At 43.1% G+C, this 4,965-nt stretch overlaps 1 long non-coding RNA gene across 1 annotated transcript; it reads right to left on the bottom strand.

The window, feature by feature from the left end:
• Nucleotides 1–1,132: 1,132 nt before the first annotated feature.
• On the bottom strand, nucleotides 1,133–4,589 carry LOC105520396. Its single transcript, XR_001003130.1, has 3 exons — nucleotides 4,361–4,589; nucleotides 4,072–4,273; nucleotides 1,133–1,289 (listed from the first exon to the last, which is right to left on the bottom strand). It is a non-coding gene; the product is annotated as an uncharacterized LOC105520396 (long non-coding RNA).
• Nucleotides 4,590–4,965: the final 376 nt, after the last annotated feature.

Genomic DNA, 4,965 nt, shown 5'->3' on the forward strand with positions numbered 1-4,965 from the left:
GCTGCCTCTTATTCTTGCTATATTTTAAGTCAAAACATACTCATTCTCTGAGTCTTAAAGGCAGTATTAATATGACTTCTGTTTCTTTTTTCCTAAGGGGGAAAATAAACTGAAACAAAGTCCTTTTGGGAAAATGCCCATTTAAAAAAAATTTAGTTGTTTTGAATACATAGTAGGTGTATGTATCTATGGGTTACATGGGATATTTTGATACAGGAACACTATATGTAATAATCACATTAGGGTAAATTGGGTACCCATCACCTCAAGCATTTATCGTTTGTTTAAGCCAGCATCTACTTAACAATTCCTCATCTCCCAAGGCTACATAATTACAGTGAGAACTTTAAGAAATCTGTGTTTACGTGTGTTCTTTTGGCTTAAATCCCCTTCCTCATTAAAAAGGCAAAGAGGGCACAGCTGTTTGCCTTCAGCACTCTCCTCTCTATATCCAACCACATTTAGGGCAGCTTTCCACGGCTTTTAAAATTCCTTTCTCCTTTCAGTCTGCTCCTCTATATCCTGATTGCCATAGAGAAATAAATATGTGGCAGAGTCCTGTGCTTTTGCAATTCCAAGGAAACCTACAGAGCGAGGCTGTGGAAACTGATGTTCCATTTTACCGGGGCATTATCAAACATGTTGGGTGCAAAAGGGCACCTTTTAGCCTTTTCTTAAATTTGCATGACCTGTATTGTCTATGCAGATTATGAATGAGCCTGAGGAGTCTGCACGTCTAACTTGTCATCATCCCAGAAAAATCAAAGTGTGTAGGTAAAATGAGCACAAGATTTGGAAAAGCAAGGTACTTGGATGCAGAAGAATAAACTCTTAGCCCTTTTGAGCATGAGTTCTTCAGCTGCAGAACAGAATTGAGAATCCTCACCTGAATTGGTGAGGATTCACTCTAAAATGAAAGCTAGCTAGATAAAAGCTCCTTGAAAAAGTAAAGAAAGGTGGTGATTTAAAGCTGGCTGATGCTGAATTATGGAGGAGCTCTTTGGAAATTCTTTTTTGTCTATATAAATGACAGAAATTTAGTGTGATCCATGTGGCTAGCACCTGTCACAGATCGTCTGCTGGCACTGATGCCTCACATCTTCCTTAATTTTCTGCTTCTTTTTTTCAATTAAAGCCCTCTGTCCACTCTTCAGCCTCTGAATCCTCTCAGCAATTCTTTCCTCTAGTTTTAGTGGATTTCCCAGGGGAGGAGCTCGAGCAACCCAGCAGAATGTGTCTAAGAGCGCTTGACTCTTCCAGGGAACGATTCCTTATTCCCAAATCTGTTGCTAGAGATAAGCAAGAGATTATACATTCCTGAGACCTGGGCGTTACTTGAGTATCTAGGGGAAAATCAAGAATACTAAGGGGAAAAGGAGAAAAGGGCAAGAGCAGCACATTTTATTTGCATCAGGTAACAGTGGGAAGTTACAGAGAAAACGTTGCCCTTTGACTGCGTGGAGGAAGACGGAAAATCAATATGAAAATGGCACTAAAGAGGCACGGGCTTTTCATGGTGTTTTTTTTACTTCAGTTGCTATTATTCAAAGAAGGTCAGTGGATCTCAGACATTTGAAGGTGGCACCTCTCACGTGACAGTAAGAGCCCAGCTGACATAGGCCAGTGGCTACATGGACCACTACTGGGGTCAGTTTCCTCATCTGGAAAACAAGGGGCTGTAACTACATCTGTGGCTTCCAACTCTCCCCTACTGGGAACAGAGAGGAACAAACAAACAACAGGAACAAACCTCAACCCTCTCCCCCCAGCTCCTGTATCTTTTCTCTGGTTATTTTGTCTCTGTCATCTTAGTCTCCTCAGTGCTCCCTGCTACCTGACTGCAGCCGGATGACTTGTCCCACCCATCTGTCCCATGGAGCCAGTCCTGAGCCTAGATAGAGTGGGTCCTCACTTCCATTGTGTGATACAGGCTGTATGTGTGTGTGCATGTGTATGTTGGGGGAGGCTGAAATGACTTCTTTCCCTAAATATCTCACCCATGCCAAAAGCTTTCCCATTGATTATTTATGTTTACCTCTTTATAAGACAATTTGTTAAAATACCAGAAACTGCGAGAGCAATCATATGGGTCTAATCAGTCATTGACGCTTTCAAGTCTATAAATGTTTCCCTGTAGCAGGTTCTGAGGAGGGTAGGGGGAGATCGAAGGAAAACAACCCCTTCATATTTCAGTCCAAAGCTGTTGTTCATAGGTTATTCATCTGGTGGCCCAGCTGCTGACATAGTGATGTGCTTTCATACCAGTTCTACAGCCAAGTTGCAACCATATGGAAGCTGGAAGCTTCTTGTCATCTCAGAATTGGTCATATCCAGTGGGGTAAAATCTGAAGCCAGAGGGGCAGAACTAAGCTCACAGCATCTGTTTGCTGGGTTTGGGATTAGAAGAATTTTGATTTAAATGTGCACTATCAGTAGTTGCTTGATGAAAACAATACCTAGCATTTTGTTTTTTTTACTATCCCTAAGGCAACTCTGGTCCAATGAAAGTGAGAGTCTAAAAATCCCAGGATTATAGGTAATAGGACCTACCCTTCCATATCTGTGCAGTTTGTATGAGTAGAACATGATTTTAATTTTCTATTGCCCTCATCCTTGCTCTTATATCCAAATACCCAGTAGCACGATCAGGAGCAAGGGAACTAATTTTCAAATATTAACAAAGTTATTCAAGGGAATGGATGGACTTTCTGTGGCTGCAGTTGGCACGTCTTTTTCAGAAAGCTTGCCTGTGGCTGACAGCCTGCTTGGCACAGTTTCACCGGAGTCCTTTGGTGATGGAGAACAGGGCTGACAGGATTCAAATGGCCAGATTCCAGAGAGGCCAGGGAGGGCCACAGTCTGCAAACCAGGGGAGACTGAGGCCTGAGAAGGGCATCAGCTGATGGATATATTCACTCTAGGAAAGGGAGGTGTAGCCAAAGAGAATCATTTAGGAGAAGTAGATTAAGAGCAGCTATTAAAAATCCTGAAATGAGGATATGGAATAGTGCTGGCCACCTCCACACAGGCCCGCGTGGAAACACAGTTAATCCAGCAGAGCCAGCCCTATGTGGAGATGCTCAGCCCCAGGCTCCTAGGTGTTAAGCACTTTTCTGTCTATAATATGGTGGAAACCACCCTAGACTTTTCAGCACACCCAAAGTAATAGAATTTTAACTGGGAGGGAATTATCCAGCCAGGGACTAGTTTCTGGCTCCTTTTGAAACTTGGTGTGGTTGCATGGCTAATCTCTCACCACCAGAATGTGAGTGGAAGTGAGGTGAGCCACTTCCACACCTGACCGTGAAACTTGGCTCATAGGCTCCTCCATACCACCCCACCTCCATGCCACCTTCCGGTTTGGCTGGAATACCAACCTTGCAGTAACCTTGTGAGCAACGTGCTGAAAATAATAGAACCAGCATCTCCTGGGTTCCTTGAAGAATGCTTGGAGTAGAAGGCCCACCACCTGGCCTGTTCTAGACTATTTACATGAAAGAAAAAACCTTCTACTCTGCTCAAGGCATTACATTTTGGGTCTTCCCATTGGCACAGTTTAGACCACGTTAACTAATATATACAACAACTGGGCAAAGTAGGTGATGACATCATTTTATAGCTAGGAATCTGCAGCTCTGGGAATTTAAGAGATGTATTTATTTACCCAATGTCAAGATATGAATGTGGAGTCATTATTTGAACTGAAGTCTGTCAGGTTTAAACCTTTATCACCCAGAAGTACCTCCAGAGCAAAGAGGTACCAATATATGACTTGAATGACAAAGGGATCTCTGATTTGGCTACCCGGTCCACTAACCCAAGCCCAAATTCATACCTCCTCTTTCCATGGCTCCAGCTGCTGCACTGCTGAACTTGATCTTCAGGCTAGAAGAATGTGAGAGCTGGAATGGGTCCTAATAATCACCCAGCTCAGTGTTTTTCAAATTTCATTTGGCAACAGAAACACTTCTAATGAAATCTAAAACTCAGAAACCCTGTGTGTGAAACAGTCCAATGCAGAGCTTGTCTCTTTGAAGTGTGGGCCTGGAACATGGCCTGTTTTCCACTCACCTCCACAGCCTCTGAGTCCCTTGAAGCAGGTCAGAGAACAACTGATCTGGGTCAGCCCTTCATTTCAGAGGCAAGTAAATAGTGAAGCATGAAGTGTCTTCATCAGGACCACACAGAGGGTAAATGGCAGGGTGGGAACAGGAACCCAGCCTCCTGGCTTTTGAATTTAGGAATCTTTCCACTGTACTGGTATATTAGAGTTCTCTAGAGAAACAGAACCAATAGGAGATTAGATGGATATAATACAATGAATATACCATAATATACAAATAATAAAGGATTGGCTCACATGACTTTGGAGGCTAAGAAATTCCATGATATGTCATCTGTAAGCTGGAGGCCCAAGAAAGCTGGTGTCTCCAGTCCAAACCCAAAAGCTTGAGAATCAGTTCTGATGTCCAAGGTCAGGAGAAAGATGGATATCCCAGCTGAAGCAGCCAACAAATTTGCCCTTCCTCTTCCTTTTAGTTCTATTAAAGTCTGCAATGGATTGAATGAGGCCCACCCACATTGGTGAGGATGATCTTTACTAAGCACATTGATTCAAATGCTAATCTCTTTTGGAAACACCCTCACAGTCACACCCAGAAATAATGTTTTATCGGCTACCTGGGCAACACTTAGCCTAGTCACGTTGACACAAAAGATTAACCATCACAACTGGATTTCCTCTTTTGAGATACCAGCCCTTGAACCAGCTGCAGATCCAAGATGCCCAGCGAAGGCAGAATGGCAGAAGGGTCGGAGTTACTTGTTATATTAACATTTTGATTTCCGTGTAACAAATTACTGTTAAGAGCATGTTTAATCGAGGAGACAACCCAAGCAGGCTAAGTGTGAACAACAAGGCTTGTTTATTCACTCAGGTGTGAGCAGGCTGAGTCCGAAAAGAGA

This window comes from Colobus angolensis, unplaced genomic scaffold (assembly GCF_000951035.1).
Source record: "Colobus angolensis palliatus isolate OR3802 unplaced genomic scaffold, Cang.pa_1.0 Scaffold11, whole genome shotgun sequence".
NCBI lineage: Eukaryota > Metazoa > Chordata > Mammalia > Primates > Cercopithecidae > Colobus > Colobus angolensis.